This window comes from Muntiacus reevesi, chromosome 7, assembly GCF_963930625.1.
Source record: "Muntiacus reevesi chromosome 7, mMunRee1.1, whole genome shotgun sequence".
Taxonomy (NCBI): domain Eukaryota; kingdom Metazoa; phylum Chordata; class Mammalia; order Artiodactyla; family Cervidae; genus Muntiacus; species Muntiacus reevesi.
In genome coordinates, this window is record NC_089255.1 from 22,134,996 (window position 1) to 22,155,486 (window position 20,491).

Genomic DNA, 20,491 nt, shown 5'->3' on the forward strand with positions numbered 1-20,491 from the left:
ACCTCTGATTTACTAAACCTTTGGGATGTTTTCCACATCCTCTAAATTCATATGGATCATATGGTCATCCTAGAATGACCTTGGCCTGGTTCTTCCCGCTCAACATTGAACTGCATCCTAAATGCTCAATGCTCTATATCCATCTCAGCAGAGAGTAAGAATGGCTACCAATAATAAGATCTTTGCAGCTGACAAACTTCATGAGATGCTTGTATTTATTATTATGATCCACAGGACATCAACATTTACTTGTGGACAATGTGTCAAATATTGAATGTCATTCAGGGAAAGAGTACACAGCAAATGATTTGCTGAGGCATTGCCCAGAAGTACTTATAAGTGAAGAAGAGAGTAAATAAACGTGATTTACAATATACACATTCCCAAATGCTTTACATGGAAAGGTTCATTTACCTAAGGGCTTTGCAGGTGGTGACAGTGGCAAAGAACCCACCTGCCAATGCAGGAGACATATAAGAAACACAGTTTTGATTCCTGGGTTTGGGAAGATCCCCTGGAAGAGGGCATGGAATCCACTCCAGTACTCCTGCCTGGAGAATCCCATGGACAGAGGAGCTTGGAGGGCTACAGTCCACAGGGTTACAAAGAGTCGGACACAACTGAGTGAGTAACACACACACAGTTACCCAGAAACAATAATCATGTATTAAATTGCCCATTTTATACAAAACTGAAGCACATGGCTACTGATACTCAAAGGCACACCACCATCCACTGGTGAAACTTGCAGTGGGATCTGGTTCCCTATCCTGAACACACTTTTCCCTGGAATACAAGCTTAACAAGTACCTCATTCCAGGAACAAGTCAGAACAAAGCATAATCGGTGACTGGAGTTCAGTTGACCCACTGCCTCTCTCTGAAAGTAAAAAAGGAAAATGGTTAGATTCCTGGACACCCTGGAGCCCATGGAATGTGCTTAACTCATTTGTGGAACTTGCCACCCATTGGTTTTCTTTGAAGCTCAGCTGCCTCACCCACTTTAAGGCACAGCTTCTCACGCTGCCGTGTATAATGGGGAACAAGTCTGTGTGCCTCTGAGTCTGAGTCCCCAGAGCACGTTTGCGTACAGGCTGCAGGTGCCTGGGGAGCACCGTGTGTGGGCTGCGCAGAGGTACAAGGCTGAGTCTCCAGGCTGGGAGGCCGAGATGTGCAGAGAGAGGTGTTTGGCATTTCTATTGTGGAAGACTGTGAACCTTCCATCCTCCTTTTTCTCCAAAACGGAACCTATTGATATCAGGAATGTGGGACGTTTTGCTGGGTAGACTCTGTACCAATGGAAGTAATTAAACATAATGTCATCATAGTCACAGTTCAGAATAGAAACCCCTCCTTCTGTCACACTCAGGGACAGAGGATTTTGCTTAACCTGCTGCTGGTCACCATTCTTCTGTTGACTCTTCACCCCTGTTTGGAAAGAGAGTAACAGATTTCAAATTTTATTCTTAAAATTTCCACAGAAAACCATTATGAGCCAGAAGATATATTGAAATAAAAATCCCCAATTATCTCATCTCCCAGCCTTGCATTATTCTTGGAGTTTTTCTACTATATTTAAACTTCCTGCCCACAACTCACAGTCAAACTGGAGCCACAGAATCAACAACGATGTTCCTAGGAGTTTACTCATTTCTCCTGCAAAGACTCAGGTCGTCCTCTTTCCTGCCCAAGCAAACATAAATCTGACTGCCACTTCCTCCACTTCATTTGTTTCCTTCCACAGAGCCTTCACATATGAACAGCCCTTTTTAAACCAAATTTATGTTTATGAAAGGAAGCACTGCCCCCTTTCGACCATATGCAGAAAATTCCTAAAAATGCATTTCTGTGTTTCTTAAAGATCAGTTTGCAGTCCCTTCCCTGTAAAAACATTAAAATTAGAGTTTGTAAGAGAAAGAAAGGTGTTCAGAGATCACATTATACACACACACACACACACACACACACACACACACACACATATGTATAGAAAGAAAGAAAGTGAAGTCCCTCAGTGCAACCCCATGGATTATAGCCTACCAGGCTTCTCCGTCCATGGGATTTTCCAGGCAAGAGTACTGGAGTGGGTTGCCATTTCCTTCTCCAGGGGATCTGCCTGACCCAGGGATTGAACCCTGGTCTCCCGCATTGTAGACAGATGCTTTTACTGTCTGAGCCACCAGGGAAGATATATATATATATATATATGTAGAAAGAGAGCAAGTAGAAAACAACTGAGAATATAGAGAATTAGTAAAAGAAAGGGAAGTCACTCAGTCGTGTCCGACTCTTTGAAATCCCATGGACTGTAACTTTCCAGGTTCCTCTGTCCATGGGATTTTCCAGGCAAGAATACTGGAGTGGGTTGCCATTTCATTCTCCAATATAGAGAATTATGTTAGGTCAAAGGAGCGGCACTTTGCTAATTGGTGTATTTAGACAGGCACCTTATTTAAAATACTAAGAAGACTTGGTGTCTTGGGGGACAAGAAACATATGATGGTCTATCTAAAACAATGGTTACAAATATATAACAATGGCAGTTTGAAATCTGTCTTCGATATAGTTGCATTCTACATGGTCTTCAGAGGTACAGTATTTGTTCTGGTTAAATAAATGCCACAAGGCAATTCAAGCTGATGTAAATTCTGGGCATCTCTCTTAAAAACACAAACCACCACAATAAAATTTACCCTCTGCATTAAATCACTCTTTGAACTAAATTATCTCTCTTAGAATTTGGATGAGATCATTTAATGTGTTCCATATTCTCAAATGACAAAAAACACACAATCCTGTAAAGTCTATAGAAAGAATGAGGCAATAGTGTTGAAAGGTACCAGAAGATGCCACAAAGGTAGCATCTTTGTCTTCAGTCTCGCTTCACTTCTGGTTGTCTTCACAGCTTAATTCAATGTGAGAGACAAGGAGACACTCCTATGCTCTCAGTCCTAGATCAGTTGGGCCAGTGATGATGGCAGGTGAGGCTAATTCCTGGAAGAACTGTTTTATTGTGTGTTCTATGATGCAGGTAATGATATACAGAACTCTGGATTATTTTGTCTTCTTCTGAAAGAATGCTAGATTTGTTAAATTATCCCTTAGAATCTGTTGAGGCTTACTTTAATCTCTTTTAGAGCAGAGTTGTTTTTTTTTCCCCAGTTTTCTTTTAAATTAGAATTTACCTCTTACCCCTAGTCTGCAGTCCTTGTTCTGGTGACTCCATTGAAAGTTCAAAGCGTTTGCCAATGTTCTTTACTCTGGAAAGGCCAGAGCTCTTACGTCTTCCCAGCACTGTATGGTCCCTGAAATCTCCTCGGGGTCTTTAGACCCTCAAAGGCTGTTTCCTGCTAGTTCTATCCATGTCTCTCTGCACGTGCAGCTTGTGTGTAGGCTCAGAAGACCCCCTCTACAGATTTTAAGATTCTTTATATGAGGCTCACTTCTCTCCAACACCTTTTCCCTCAGATTCCAGTGATGTTAGCAGCCCTAACTCTGATCTCTGTTTCCTGCAAACAGCAAGCTGTCACTCTTCTGGGGCTCCAGCTTCTTGTGCTGAAGGTTTAGAAAATCCCCCTAGGAGATGCCTTGTGAATGTGGGGGTCATTCTGCAGGTTTTCTTTCTCCTACAGACTATAAACTTTCACTGTCTATGCTCCTTGGAAACAGTTGTTTCATACTTTTTCCAGTTTTAGAGTGGTTTACACTTAGAAGATAATTCTAGTATCAGCTATATATAAGAACCAAAAGTAGATTTTTCTCTTAAGATAGCATGTTTTTATGCATTTCCTCCATTTTTTCCCTCTAGTTTTATTGAAAGAATTTACATACTGCTCTGCATCAGGGTGTACAATATACTGATTTGACTTATGTCATGAAATCATTGCCAGAATAATTTTAGTGAACATCCATTATCTTGTATAGCTACCAAATTAAATTAACAAAAGCTTTCATAATTAGAAATCAAGGACTATCATATCACAAATATGACTGTGATATAAACAATACAAAATAATCTACAAATATATTACATTACTAAAGCAGTTTAGTCATATAATATTAAAATTTTTATAAATTTTAAAATTTTATATGCAAATAACTAAAAATTAGAAATGAAATTAAAAAAAATATTAATTTAATTCCCCTGTCATTCTCCCTTATAATGAGAATTCATAAGATTTACTCTCTTAACTTTCATGTAAAACAAACAGCAATGTTAATTATATTTATGGTGTATATTACATTCTTAGTACTTTATTTATTTATATTTATATATTTATAGCTGGAACTTTGTACCTTTTGACTGCCTTCATCCAATTACCTCTCCCTCCAGCCCCTGCCCCTACTAACTATAAATCTGATCTCTTTTTCTGAGTTTGATTGTTTGTTTGTGAAGTATATAACTGATCTATAATGACAAGCTAGTTCCTTTTATACAACGTAGTGATTCAGTATTTCAAAATGATCACAAGTCTTGTCACCATCCAAAGATATTATACATAATAATTGATTATATTCCCTCCACTATTCATTTCATATCTGTGACTCATTTTTATTGCTGCTGGAAGTTTGTACCTCTTAATCTCCCTCATCTACTCCCTTCCTTCTCCTCATTCCCATCCCTCTGGCAATGCCTATTTGTTCTCTGCATCCATAACACTATTTCTGTTTTGTTGCGTTTGTTCATTTGCTCTGTTGTTTGCATGTAAGTGAAATCACACAGTATTTGTCTCTCTGTCTGGCTTATTTCACTATTTCCTCACTTTTAAAGGCAACTGTCATTTTTATTTTAGTCAAATAAATGTATTTTGCGTATGTATCCTATTTATGATATTTAAAAATGTTCCCTGCATTTAAAAGGAATAGGGTCTCTAGAGAACTAATACTCCTTATCACTAATTACTTTCGTGATTTTTTTTCATGGCTCTCAATGCAATTACCACCTGTCTGTACACCCTGAATATGTAGATGTGCTTAGTGAATGTTCCCCATATCCTTCACCTTATCACATTGTAATATTAAAACTATTCACTCCAAGAACTATTATATTTTAAGTCTCCCACCACATAAAGAGTCACCCATGCAGAGTTTTGTCACTTGAAAATTACATTTTAGGTCTTAAATTAGCCATGATCTGCCTTGTTTCACACATACATATGCTTTTCCTCAAATTGGAGCACTTTCCACCCCCCAACCCTGTTTTGTCCTTTAACCTGATCAACTTCTATTAATCTATTAGTTTTCAAGCTGAGACTCCATATAATTCAGGAAGCTGTCTTCGACTGATGTCTATTTGTATTTATAACACTTAATTTGGAACTGTATGACAACAAAAATGGGTTCCCCACTGGATACATATTCAAAATGGGAAGGAACTCATTATTTATTGGGAGCTCCTTATCTAGTACCTAACACATATTAAGTGCATATTTGTTGAATGACTGAATATATGAACTCTGCGAGTAATGGTGGGTGGAGAATACATCTGCAGCTGAGGATTCTTGAAAGATGTACAAAGATGGTGACTCATTTTCTAAAGAGGAAATAGCATACTATTGACTGGAAATTAGCTTTTTTCTAATGGTCTTCCAAAACATAAAAGAGGATAATGATATAAATGATATTAGTAAATACTATTGAATATGAACAAAATTAACAATTAAATGCACTGTAAGAAATTGAAACAAAAATAAGTGAAGGATTACAGATCCTTAACTGCTCTTTCTTTGACACTTTCAGTTCAGTTCAGTCGCTCAGTTATGTCTGACTCTTTGTGAATCCAATGGGCTGCAGCATACCAGTCCTCCCTGATCAACACCATCTCCCAGAGCTTGCTCAAACTCATGTCCATCACATTGGTGATGCCATCCAACCATCTCATTCTCTGTCTTCCCCCTCTCCTGCCCTCTTTCTTTCCCAACATCAAGGTCTTTTCCAATGAGTCAGTTCTTCACAGCAAGTGGCCAAAGTATTGGAGCTTCAGCTTCAACATCAGTCCTTCCAAAGAATATTCAGGACTGATTTCCTTTAGGATTGACTGGTTTAAGGTTTGACTTTCTATGATTTTCCTTCATACATGAGAATAATATGGGTTATGAATAAACAGCCTTCAGGCTGAGTATACCCATTTTAACACAGAGCTTTATAACTAGCTTTAAGATTTGCTAACTGGAATTACTGTGTCACTGATTCTCTGATTTAGGGATTAGGATGTTAGAAATAGTTCTATTTAGGAAATGAAAGAGATAGTTACTAGGTTGAATATTCTTCAGCATTTCCATTTTTTTTTGAAAGTCAAATCACTTAGATTTATCCAGAGTCACTTCTTAATACCATGTTAGGTGTGAGTAAAAACATTCAGACACCTTTACCTCATGTTGGGTTTGGGGACTGCAGACGCGCATCTGGGTTCAGACTTCAGGTGCTTGGGAAGCACTGTGTCCCCACAACAGAAGATATGTGGCTGAGTCTCTGGTCTGGTGTGCAGAAAGTTCTGCCCAGCCTTCATACAAAGAGTGGCTCTGGGCTTCTTTTGCTCCTTTTATTCCCCACTTAAGTGTATTTAAAAAGGAAAATAGAGCTTTTTGCAGGGTTCTGTCTATACCAGTGTAAGCTATAAAAAGATGTTGAAGAGAAGGTGAGACTGGTGCCTCCATGCTCTTAGAGATGGAGGGATCAAGGGTTCTGCTCTACACTGAACCAGTTGCTCACTTCTGTACAGAAAGACAGAATCAGATAGGAAAGAGTTGATCAATGTATAGATTTTACCTATCTACAGAGATCTCCAGAAGATCTGCTTATGTGCCTACTCTGCAGTGTCAGGTTGTAGTTCTACAGAAATGCTTTCTGCAGGAGTCAGGAGAAGCAAGACAATGAGATTTCAATTCTAATCACATTGGGCATCTGCTCCCACTCAGGTGGTTGGGTTAAGTCCTCAGCTCTGGTTTTGTGTACAGGCTGCAGGTGTCTGCAGAGCACTGTGCATCCACAGCACAGAAGTAAGTGGCTGAGTCCTCAGGCTGGGAGTCTCTGATGTAGAGTTGACTGTAACGCTCCTTGCTGTTGATGGTGGATTTCAGTCTTCCTTTCTGCTGCGTTCCTGAAGCTATGTAAAACAAGGAGATGAGGCATCTATCAGGATTTTGTTGGAACCACTGCACACTGGTCATGGAAGTAGAATAATTGCATATCAGAGAGGAATTTCTCCCCTCTTGGAGAGTCAGAACCCCAGGACTCTGCTCCACCTTCATCTGCACTCTGAGCCCTGTTGAGAAAGAGAGAAAAAGGCACAGGTGAGGGTCCCTGAACAATGACTGTGGCTGTTTACAAATGGAGGGCATTTTTCTCTAGTTTCCATCCTCATGGTGGAGGATACAACTCAACAGACTCATGTTCTCCCTTCCTCCATCTTCCCCTCCACTTTGTTCCTTTCTAAATTCAAGTGTGATGTTTCTTCATGTTCCCCCAGGATGTTCTTAACTCACAGCAAATCTGTATCCACAGGAGACTCAGCAAGACTCTTCTTTGTGTCTTCATGTTTCTTTACTCTTTTGATACAAGGACTCACTTTGATGTCAAGTTCCTTTAAATATTGGTATTCATCATATCTTGAAAATGGGACTGATTCTGTTCCTGTGCCTGATTGCTTTCATGAAAGATTCAACAGAAGCCAATCCTAAATATCATCACTCAGCTGTGTAGTGGGAGCTCCACCCATCTGTGGTTTAGTCCTTCTACACACTGTGGTCTGTGAGCTTTTATGTGTGTTTTTGTGTTTGTTGGGTGTAAGGGAAGTGCTATCTTTTCAGGGTTTAAAAGTCTTTTTTTTTTTTTTTTTTCCTGTAGACTCTGGGTATATGTAAAATAATTTATGTTATGATTAGGGAGATGGTATATTTGAGGGGGAATAAAGAAATGATTTCTATGTCTATAAAGAGCCATAGGCAAAATATATTGATCAAGCTGAAATCTGAGACATGATCAGATTGGGAAACTCTTCTGGGTTGTGTTAACACATATATGGAATATTATTGTTGTTCAGTTGCTAAGTCATGTCTGACACTTTGCAACCCCATGGACTGCAGCACGCCAGGCTTCCCTGTCCTTCACTATCTCACAGAATTTGCTCAGACCCATGTCCATTAAGTCAATGATACTATCCAGCCATTTCATTCTCTGTTGCCCCCTTCTCCTCCTGCCCTCAATCTTTCCCAGCATCAGGGTCTTTTCCAATGAGTCTGCTCTTCGCTTTAGGTGGCCAAGTATTTGAGCTTCACCTTCAGTATCAGTCCTTCCAATGAATATTCATGGTTTATTGCCTTTAGGATTGGCTGTTTTGGTCTCCTTGCTGTCTAAGGGATTCTCAAGAGTCTTCTCCAACATCACATTTCAAAAGCATCAATTCTTCCATATTCAGCCTTCTTTAGTGTTCAACTCTCGTATCCATACATGACTACTGGAAAAACCATAGTTTTGACTATATGAACCTTGGTCAGCAAAGTCATGTCTCCACTTTTTAATACACTGTCTAGGTTTGTCATAGGTTTGTTTGTTTTTTTCCCAAGGAGCAAACATCTTCTAATTTCATGGCTGCAGTCACCATCTGCAGTGATTTTGGAGTCCAAGAAAATAAAGTCTGTTACTGTTTCCATTGTTTCCCCATCTATTTACCAAAAAGTGGTGGGATCTCAGATGCCATGATCTTAGTTTCTTAAATGTTGAGTTTTAAGCCAGTATTTACTTTTGAAAAGGATCCTGTATAAGTAAACCCACACAGTTCACACCCATGTGGTTTGTTCAAGGTTCAACTGTATTGTGAATTTCTAATGACCATTGTTTTAGCCAAAGCTGTTTTTTGGCCATCCGGGTTTTTAAAAAGATTAGATGCCTTCTTATCTATTTGAGTCTAATAAAAATCATATATTTACGTATTTATAATTTTTTACAAAATGCTCACATATACAAAGCAAAAAAAACCACAGTATATTTGTGAGAACTGTTAAAATCAGCTTACTATTGGAAGATAAAGTGATTTTTCCTACAACTTCAGATCTGAAAAATTCAATAACTCAAGGATTAGGAAACTACTTCTGATTTTCCTGAATAAGTAGATTCACTCAATCTAGCTGTTTAGGAACAATTTGAAAAGCATTTTGAGATTTATTTTCACCCCAGATACAAACACAATACCCAGGAGTCTCAGGAAGCAGTGTTGTTTCATACACTGAGTTCAAAGGGAAAATGTTTTATAGAAGGAAAGTTTACATTAGAAAGTCTCAACTGTGCTACCACAATGCTTGCCTTCTTCCTGTCTGTGATCATGGGATTTTCCTAAGCTTCTGGGCAGGTGGCTGTCTTAATTGAAGTCATGTTTTGATTATCCTCTACTGTCATTTCTGTCACTCTGGTATTCCCAGAGAGCACAGAAATACTTTGCTGAGTCGTCCATTTATAAGAAAGAGACGGTAAGGCTGATGGATTTTTTTGCCATTTGGAGGTCCCGGTAGTAGTGATACTGCTTTGCATTTGGCATGCTGTCAAGCTGATGAATAAAGAAAACCATCCCACCGCTGGGCTGTTTGCATCAGTACAAAGTGTATCTCCTCTGAATGGTTTCATATGTGCAGTCCTCGGTCAAAGCTTCTTCTTCCCGACTGTTGCTGTGGTTTGTGCTTGGGTTACTTTGTCAGCCATGCTGGATCCGGGGGGAAAAGGAGAAGACAGGGCTGGTTTTCCAAAATGTCTCAATGGTCATGAGGGTTAGTTGAAGTTATGACACAAGGACCAAGAAAAGGATCACCAGGTGTTCATTTGCCCACTTTTCTTCCCTCTAACATCCCTGCTACTCACAACTTGCACAGGGTCATCCCTGACCTCTAAGAGAAGCTGAGGCCCCGTGTTTAGGGCCACACATACTGAAGCCAAAGATGGCCATGAACACCCACAGCAGACCAGGAAGATCATGACAGACATTCTTTTCTGGTTGAAATTGCTCTTGTTCTTACTGTCGCAGAGACCAGTCCTTCCTGAGTAGCTGAGTGCAGAGTTCCTCCAGCTTTTAGACATTTCTGCCCCAAACAGGAAGTACTGTTCATAAGGAAGATGTTCCATTCAGTCTATTCAGAATGAACCACCTCAAACCACTGTTTTGCATTGATGTTTTTCTGGAGGAATACCTTTGAAAAATGGCTATTGTATCTAGCAAGGTACAGGAATGAAGTTTCATTATCTTTTTGTTATTGAATTCTTGTTTATTGCCATCGTGATCAGAGACTATATTCTGAACGACTGAAAATTCTTTGAAATTGATTAAGCCTTTTTTTAAGAGCCAGAGTCAACTTTTATAAATATTATGTGTGGGTGTGAATATAATCTATATTCTGTTTTTTGGGGCTAAAGCATTTTATTAATATATACTTAAGTAAATAATAGTAATTGTGCACTATTAATAAAGAAAAGATAAACGTAAATAAAAACAGAAACATCTTCATTTAGATAAAAACAAATTTGCATTAATCTTATACTATCTTAATGGAATGTGGGAGGTTCAAAGATGAGAGGTTTATCACCAGGTCTATTACCCCCCATTGTGATCACGATGATTGTTGTTGTAACAGCAATGAGAAGCTCTTGTGTCAGTTCTTCATGAGATCTGCAGTCTCAGCCTTAATTGTATTTTCATTTCCTTGAGAATTCCTTCAATATAGTTGTATCCCCTAAGGGAGAATAGGTCAGCAAACAGTGTATGAGGGTGATACTAACCACTGGGATAAACATGGTGTGCAATTCTGGATCACCAATTTGACATTGTGTTGGTATATTGAAATAAATAAGGTTATAGTACAGAATAGAGTATAACACATGAGTTTCATTAACATGAGATTTCAAAGAAATTTTATACATATGGAGGACCATATCTCTCAGGCCTCTAAGAATACATCCTTACTCTCTCAGATTGTTAATGGCAATTTGTAGGGAAATTTTAAAACACACTCAGGTTACTAAGATACATGTCATATATGTCGAAAGTGTGCTAACTGGAACAACCTAAGTAATACCACTTCTGTGTGTTCTAATTTATTTGTTCAAATGATGTTCTAATTGGCATTGCTAAGCCAGAAAATCAGGAGTAGCAAATGCATGTAGTGAGATTTTTAGGAAGACAATTGTGCCATAAAGGTGGATTATTTTTATTTTAAGTTATAAAGGAGGAATCATATCAAACAAAAATCCCAGTAAAATAAAATGAAGTAACTATCAGTTCAGTTCAGTCACTCAGTCATGTCTGACTCTTTGTGACCCCATGAATCGCAGCACGCCAGGCCTCCCTGTCCATCCCCAACTCCCGGAGTTTACTCAAATTCATGTCCATTGAGTTGATGATGCCATCCAGCCATCTCATCCTCTGACATCCCCTTCTCCTCCTGTCCCCAATCCCTCCCAGCATCAGGGTCTTTTCCAATGAGTCAGCTCTTCGTATCAGGTGGCCAAAGTATTGGAGTTTCAGCTTCAACATTAGTCTTTCCAATGAATACCCAGGACTGATCTCCTTTAGGATGTACTGGTTGGATCTCCTTGCAGTCCAAGTGACTCTCAAGAGTCCTCAACAACACAGTTCAAAAGCATCAGTTCTTCGATGCTCAGCTTTCTTCACAGTCCACCTCTCACATCCATACATGACCATTGGGAAAGCAATAGCCTTGACTAGATGGGCCTTTGCTGGCAAAGTAATGTCTCTGCTTTTTAATATGCTATCTAGGTTGGTCATAACTTTCCTTCCAAGGAGCAAGCGTCTTTTAATTTCATGGCTGCAATCACCATCTGCAGTGATTTTGGAGTGCCCCCCGAAAAAAGTCTGACACTGTTTCTACTGTTTCCCCATCTATTTCCCATGAAGTGATGGACCAGATGCCATGATCTTAATTTTCTGAGTGTATTCAGAAGTAACTATAGAGCCCTGCTTTCAATTGCAGGAAACTGACAGTTCCAGGACTGCATACATTGTCCCTGGGGAGAGATTTTTGGAATCAAAGAAGATGTAGCTCATTTACCTGATAGGATCAGGAGTAAAATAACCCAGATTTCACCATTTTCTGATATGCAGTTTGGGGATGTGGGTACAAAGTGTGACCTACCTCCAGGCCCCAGGTCAGTGAGTGATGACCATGAGAAAATTTGGTCAGTGGTACTTAATGAAAAGAAGAGGGTGGAGGCTAGGACTGACTACATAATGGGCGAGCGGCTTCAGTGTCTCTGGAGTGGCTGTGGATCTCCTCTGCTTCCGCAGAATTCATGTTCTCAGAAGCATTACTTGATGGGAATTTTTCTGCCTCTCAGTTTTCTTATCAGCAAAATGAAGATAATGATATCTCCATTTGATGCCTTCTGCTATATTAAATCTAAATGAATATGGTTCTTTAAATGTGTATTTTACACCGTTATTTCCATGATTGTTATAAAAATGAAATCCATCTTACATAACAGATGCTGCCAATTATTGTGTGTAGTGTCAAGCAAAAGAATCTTTATCCTTTTTCCTTCTTGTAGTATATTTTCCTTCTGAACAGATTTGAATAAAATTGTATTTCTAAAAAATACCAACACTGGTGCTCTCACCCTTGCTCAGGGAATCTGCCCTACACACAGGCACATGACCTACACTATGATTTGGAAATGTGGGAAACTGTTTTACCATGAAACATTCTTCCTATCCAACTGTTATAACAACTGAAAATGCACATTTGAGGTGACTTATTTTCAATCTCCTGAATCACTCCCTTTGTAAATACAATCTGAGGATGGTTAATCCAGCATGTTGAACTGAATGTAATTTAGGGTATAAATCATTCCATTTTAAAGACTGATTTGGGAAATGGTTATGGAAACCATAAAGTGAGAGAAGATTTTGAAAAGTAGTTCAGTGACTAGAAACATTAGACTTTGGGTCTGCAAAAGGGGTAGTAAATGGTCACAGGGTACATGAGGGGCTGGACATGAAGCAGGAACAGAGATGGGAGGGAGGCAGATAAAGTAACAGTGATTGTGAAGGACTGAAGACAAAAGATATACATGTCCCAGTTCTGGTCCTAAGTTCTGATCTTTTTATTAACAACAGTAAGACAAGTGAAAAAAGTCTACAAATTGAGCTCTGTGCAGGACTGAGTATGACTTGTTTCTTTGTGAAGCTATATCAAAGGTGAGAGGCTAACTGGGTGTGACTGCAGCCCATGGGCAGTGAGAACAGAGATCAGAGTAGCGAAGGCCAGTAGGAGACCAGATTAGATGCTGATCTAGGTCTCCTCTCTTTCTTTTTTTTTTCCATTTATTTTTATTAGCTGGAGGCTGATTACTTAACAATATTGTAGTGGGTCTCTTCTCTTTCTCTCTGCCTCTACCCCACCCACTCTCACATATATCTATGGGTCTAACGTACACTTAGAAAAAATTACTCCCCATGAGTCTTCCCAGTATGTCAATATTGTTGTACCAGTACTCATGGTGCAGTCTTAATATGCCACAAGGAACCAGATAAATGACTCAGAATTTCTTTCTATTAACAAGGTATGTGAATAACAGATGGGAAAAAGTTTCCCAGGGACAATTAAGGCACAAGATTTGTGCACAGTTATTGCAGCAATCACTGACATTCATGCTATTCTCACCCCTGTTTCAGGTTTTATCTACTAAAAAGTAAGTTACCAGGACAAAAAGCCAAATTAAATTTTGGAATGAAGGCATAGCTTCTTCTGCTCTGACTCCTTTCCCTTTCTTTGGCAACGGGACAATAGCATCTTTCTTAGGCTCCTCATCTCAGCAAATGTCTCAGCCACCCCTCAGGAGTCCTGTGTCAGGGAGCATCTGTGGTCCAGCTGTATATTTCTGGACAGCCTGGAGAGGTCTGGAGATCGATATGTGTCTTCCCTATAGAGTTGATGCCTAAGTGGCTGGGCTGTGAGGTTGTAATATTCAGGGAACTTTTCTGCTTTTTCTCATTCAACTTGGCACTTATTTTTCATTGACTTTTTCCTTCTTTAATTTTCCACAACACCATCCAGAAGATCAGACCTTCACTATGCTTTTGCCTGCATCAGTATAAGGCATGTGAGTTCTCTGATGAATTAGAGTTTATGGTGAAATCTTCTCTCTCTTGGACGATGAGGGACTGTGATCAGTGGTCCAGTTTTTGGCTATGAGACCTGTTCAAAAGTCAAGAGAATACAGGAGACCCACATAAGATCTTCCGTTCATACTAGAGATGGTTTTTTCTTTCCCTGCCTCACTCCCCCAGGCAACAAGGTTATTACATCAACACAGAAGACTGTCTACTTTTACTTCTGTATCTGGGTTTCAAAAGGGCTTTCCCAGGATTAAAGGTGACTCAGTTCCTGCCCTCAGGGAGTTGGCATTATCTCCTGACTCCCCTACATTTAACTACATCCTCACAGGCTGTCTGCAACTCCAATGTCCCTTCCAGTACTTGCAGAAGAGTCTTCATCCATGATTCCTTAGGAAACAGAGCCCAATCAGGTTTTCTTGAATGCGCTTCCCCAGCAGAGGTCACTTTAGCTCAGTGGTCTCCCATTGGTGCAGGAAACTGCACCAATCAGAAACCAGGTTTCTGGTTTCTTCTTTGTCCAGCACTGCACAAACTTAACTCAAATATTTTTTAGACACTGCCGTCCCTTGGCTAGACTGAGAAATGTTGAATAATTCATGACTTTTGGGAATTAATTTATATATGGATTACATCCCTTTTTACAACAGAGTATGCTATTTATTATGAGATACATAAAGTATCCTGTGATATGCACATGTTTGAAACAGTTCCCCCTTTGTAATTATGAGAAAGTGAAAAATTCTGTTATTTGTAGCTTGTTTTTCATCATTAGATTCTATCTGCTTTTGGTTTTATTCTTAAAAAAAATGCTTTATTGAGGCATACTTGACCACTGAATAACTGCATATACTTAAAATGTACAATTAGATCATTTTTTACATGGGCATACAAAGATGAAATTATGACAGTGAAGGTAAAGAGCAGATGTACGATCTGCTAAAGTTCCTTAGTGGCCCTATTCTCTGCTCATTTTTAATCCCTCCTATATATCTTCCTACTATGTCCCTCCAACCCCTATTCATCCCTAAGCAGTCACTACTCTGCTTTTTCTTACTATACACTGGTGTGCATTTTCTCTAATATTATGTAAATAGTATCATAGAGTATATAATTTCTCTTGGTTTCTTTGGGCATATTTATTTTGGGATTCATCTATGTTGTTATATTTAGTAGTAGTTCATCCTTCGAATTGCTAAGTAGTGTTCCGCTGTGCAGCTGTATATCAATTTATTTATTTATTCACCAGTTGATGGACTTTAAGGTTATTTCCAATTACTCTTTTATAAGCTATTATGAACATTCATGTCTAAGTGTTTTTTGTATGGACATAGGTTTTATTTCTTTTGGATTTTAAGTAGGCAAGGAGATGCTAGGTTATGTGATATGTGTATGCTTAACTTTGGAAGAAATAGTGAAACTGTGTTTTGGGCAGTTGGACCATCTACATTCTTAGCAGCACTGTATGAGAACTCCAATTGCTCCAAAACCTCATTAATACTTGGAATTGCCAGTCATGTTTATTTTAGCCGTTCTATTAGGTATGTTGTGGTATCTTATTCCTTTAACTTGCATCTCCCATACTATAATGATTCTGAACATTTTTTCACGTACTTATTTACCATACATAGGCATACTTTGGTAAAGTGTTCAAATTTTTGGCCCATGTAAAAACAATAAATTTTTGTTTTATTAAATTGTAAGAGTTTATATGTATAGTATACACATTATATATAATATATATATTCTAGATATGGATCTTTTGTTAAATATTTTGCAAAGACTTTCTGCTAGTCTGTGGCTTTTGCTTGTATTTTTCTAACAGTGTCTTTTAAGAAGCAAACAATTTTAATATTATGAAGGTCAGTGTGTTGAAATTTTTCAAAAATAACTTCTTTGACATATGAGTGATGTACAAAAACCAGTATGCATTTAACGTATAAAGCTTGATAAGTTTTGGGGAAAAATATAGTCTTGAAACCATCACCATAATCCATGTCATAAACATACTGGTTATGTCCAAAAGTTTTCTCTTGCTCTTCTTATTTTTAAAATTTTATTTATTTGTTTTTTTGTGAAAGGAATACTTTAAATATATTCTCTTAGTAATTTTTAAAGTGTTCAGTGCAATATTGTTAACTAAGGGTATGACTATTACATGTTTTCACGGGTATAGTAAGGTTGCCTTCCAAACCGGCTCTAACAAGGCACACTGCTGCCTTCCTTCCCCAGCAAGGACATACTGCACAGGTGCAGCCCCGCCTGTCCCATTGTGTGTCTCTCAGGACGCAGTAGTACACAGCGGTGTCTCTCATGGTGACCTGGGGCAGAACCAAGATGCTGGACTTTCTGTCTTTGGCGATGCTCAGAGAGGCCATCCTATTTGTCACATTGTTGTTCAGACCATGAATCAAGTACTCTGGACCCTGGTGGGGAATCTGTCGATACCAGTATACATACTCACTTCCACTGATTGTGGAGTGATTACAGGGCAAATGCACAGGTTCTTCTTCAGTGACCTCTGCTGAGCTTGGCTGTGTGGTCTTAGAATCTCCCAATATACCTGAGGTATTGAGAAACAATTGATTAGCTCTGGATTGTCAAATCAGGGTGCGCCTAAAGCGCAGATTCATAAACACTGCCAGAATTCCCCGCTCTGGCTTTGCCCTGTCCATGAGGATTTTCAAATTTGTTGCACAGGACAAGATAAGTATTACTAGTATTTATTACTGAGCTACTTAGAGCCACAAAGCCAAAGATAAATTGTTGTTTTCCATGACCCTTGGATTCAGTGAAGCCCCAGACTCCTTACAGTCTGAAAACTGAGACTCAGGAGATCTTCTGTGAGTAGAGGATGTGATAGCCTCTCACAGTGATGATCAGGGTCTCTAGACAAACACACAGACACATAGAAACACAGAGATGCACATTCTTCCCTGTAGTCTGGTGAAGCACAGTGGGAGAAGTGAAAGCAGCAGACACCTGTCTTTGTCTTTAGCTATGAAAGTCATTCTTTCTTAGGCCCAGGTCACTTACCCAAAGCTAGGAGAAGAGTTATTCCTGTCACCAGTCTCATACTTGAAGTCCCAGGCCTCAGAGCTCAGGATCTTTGACTGAGCCTAAGTTGGGGGAGGTCCCAAGTGCCAAACCAGCAGCCACATGCACAGCCCACACCAGGCAGCTCACTGGGGTGCTCCCCAGCCAGGCGTCAGCTGTCTCTTGGTTGGGTCTACTCCCATGCCCAGGACTAAACACAAATCTCAAAAGAGACTAATAATATTTTCCCAATGTTAAGCCATAATGCAGAAAGTTTGCATTAAGTTTATTTTCAAAGTTCAAACATAAATAGTCTATGTCTGTGTGACATATTTCAGATGAATATTGTTGAAATCCTCTGGTCTTGTCCCAGGAACCAATGACTTATATGATACTTATTCCTATTTCACTTGGGTCCTTTATAATGCATAGTTACTAGTCTCATTGCTCATGACTTGGGGTGAAATGAATTGAGGATAGTAGGAGAAAAGAAGAGAGGAAAAGAGGGGAAAATAAAATTTGGAAAGGGAAACGAAATGAAGCCATCTTATAAGAGAGACAAAAATAACCATAAAGCTATTTCTGTTATCCCCCAAAATGTTATTATTAAAGAAAGGGGATAGAATAAAATTTAAGATTACTCATCCTTCTCTGTTACAATATCTAAGCTTATTACTCCACTCTAGCAACAAATATTGGGCCATTTAAAATTAAACTATTAATCACTTCTCCCTTTTTTTCCTGTGGAGGGTCAGCTCTTTGCTCTGCATTTGGAAAATGGCTTTCTCGTGTCCTTAAAACTGCGCATACACTCAATGTGAAATTCTGAAGTACAGGTGATAAAGGGGATAAGAGTCAATTCTTTGTACAACTCAATGATAACTTCTCTGTCACCCTGGATGGAGCTTTGGTTTGCAGAAGTAACAGCCCCCTCTTGTGACTGCATATATGAACTCCTTTCCTCAGAACCTGGAATCAGCAGCCTTTCAAACTTTGTATTTCAACTCTGTGAACAGCTGTCTCACAGGTGCTCCCTCTGGCCCTCTAGTGGCAAGGTTTCCTAACATGGTACTCTGAAGACGGAATCATTTTCAGTCACTTGGGAATTTTAGGACACATACAATTTTAGAAATTTTATTTTTCTGTGAGATATTTCTCACAGAAATAGTTTTAAATATCTCTTAATTAAATGCCTTTTACTTCCCTTATTATCTTGAACTTCCCATGTTGGAGGGCAGTTTCCAAAGGCCAGTTTATTCATTGTTTAGCATGGGATTTGGCACAGGTTTTGCTTACATTTAATACTAATTTGTTGAGTGAATGTATTAATTAATATAGACTAGGAGAAGTTATATAGAATTATATGGAGTGACTCTCAAAATTATTCCAAACCAAAGATTCTGATTTTCTGGAAAATAAACTGAACAAAAGTATACAGCTTCCCTGGTGGCTCAGGTGGTAAAGAATCTGTCTGCAGTGTAGGAGACCTGTGTTCAATCCTGGGTTGGGACGATCACCTGGAAGAGGGAATGGCTACCCGCTCCCATACTCTTGCCTGGAGAATTCCATGGACAAAGGAGCCTGGTGGGCTACAATTCATGGGGTGGCAAAGAATCAGACTCAACTGAGCAACTAACACTTTATTCATCCAGCAGTGAAGATAAATGCAAAATTCAGATAGACAGCACACCAGTTCTTACTCCCCATCCTCCAAAAATGGGAGAATTCAAAAATTTAGGAAAGGGGAAGCTTGGTTTTGAGAATGTGGTAGTCCATGGCATGGTGGTCATATAGTCACTGTTAATTTAATCTACATGTGCACCTACTATGCACCAGGTTATAAACTAGCAATAGTGTTTTAAGGTTGATGTCAATATATAAATGAGAGAAATATTGGGATTGCTGAAGGAAATATGAAAGATAAGAGTCATTATATCATCTAGTTATATAACACAAAATCATGCTCAGGTACAGCTTTTTATTTGGTGTTTATTACTGCAGAGGTCAGGTGATATGGACAATCCAGATCAAGCACAAAGAACTATAAGTATTGTGGTACTTTTTATTTTTGTTTATTTGTTTTTATATAACAACTTCTTTGAGATACAACTTATATGTCATATAATTCACCCATTTATATTGTATAGTTCAATGTTTTTAGTATATTCATAGAGTTGTGCAACTGTCACCACACTCAATTTTAGAACATTTTGTGATCTCTAAACGGAACCTATACCCATTTGCAGTCACCCACCATTTCTCCCCATGAAACTCCATCTGGGCAACCACTCGCCTACTCTGTTTCTGCCCTAATCCATTTGGACTTCCTTAACAGATGAGGATTGAGTAGCTTCAAAACAAGAGAAATTTTTTTCCCGTACAATTCTGCATGCTGGAGGTACAAGAGCAAGGCACTGGCAGATTGGGTGTCTAGTGAGGGTACGCTTCCTGGCTCACAGGTGATGCCTTCTTGCTGTCCCCTCATGTGGTAGAAGGGGCAAAGGCTCTCTTTGGAGCCTCTTTTATAAAAGCACTCATTTCAAAGGAGCCATATTTATGCGGTCCACTCAGATCGGCCTCCTGATGCAGACAGTAAGAAGAGGAAAGATAGATATGTGAAAGGCAAATGAAATACTTTGAGCTGATGGTCTATATCTAGTTGTCTATTCTTTCACTTATTCCACAGTTTTAACTTCATGGGCTTAATATTTAAGGTAGAGGAAGTCCTCATACTTGCTTTTTAAATTTCAGTATGTTTTAAAGATTCTTGGCCTTTTAAAATATACAAATTTTAGAGTTGATTTTCACCTTTACATACATACAAAGAGTTGAATCTATTTAAGAAATGTGAAAGACTTTGACATTTTTTGTTTCATGAATTTTTTAATTCATGAACATAGTATATCCTCCCATTTATTTACAACTGAAATTAATTTCTTTGTGTTTTGTAATTTTCTGTGCTGTGGTCTTATAAATATATTTAAAAATTTTATTCCTAAGGATTTTGATTCTTATTCTATTTTAAGAATTTTTTTAAAAAATTTCATCTCATTTCTAGTTACTTGCATATAAAATATATTTTATATTTTATATTGCTCAACTGCATTAGTATTGTAATATATTTGTAGATTATTTTGGATTGTTTATCTCACAATCATATGTGTGACTATCATATAGTCCTTGATTTCTAGTTATTAAAACTTTATTTTTCTTTCCTTTCTACAACTGGCAAGGGCCCAGTACACACTGTAATAGAGATAGTACTATTTGGCTTCAATGAAAGAAAACACTTAACACTTCACCATTAAGTTTAGTATTTGCTTTGTGCTTGTAGCATATACAC

The 20,491-nt window shown here is 38.6% G+C and overlaps 1 protein-coding gene, 1 long non-coding RNA gene and 1 gene segment (V, D, J or C); all 3 read right to left on the reverse strand.

The window, feature by feature from the left end:
* LOC136172319 (M1-specific T cell receptor alpha chain-like) overlaps window positions 1-20,491 on the reverse strand; it is a 606,661-nt gene that overhangs the window by 404,797 nt on the left and 181,373 nt on the right. The window lies entirely within an intron of this gene.
* LOC136172318 (T cell receptor delta constant-like) overlaps window positions 1-20,491 on the reverse strand; it is a 424,221-nt gene that overhangs the window by 318,399 nt on the left and 85,331 nt on the right.
* On the reverse strand, window positions 812-1,678 carry LOC136172324 (uncharacterized). The gene is made up of 3 exons (XR_010664005.1): window positions 1,599-1,678; window positions 1,390-1,427; window positions 812-879 (listed from the first exon to the last, which is right to left on the reverse strand). It is a non-coding gene; the product is annotated as an uncharacterized lncRNA (long non-coding RNA).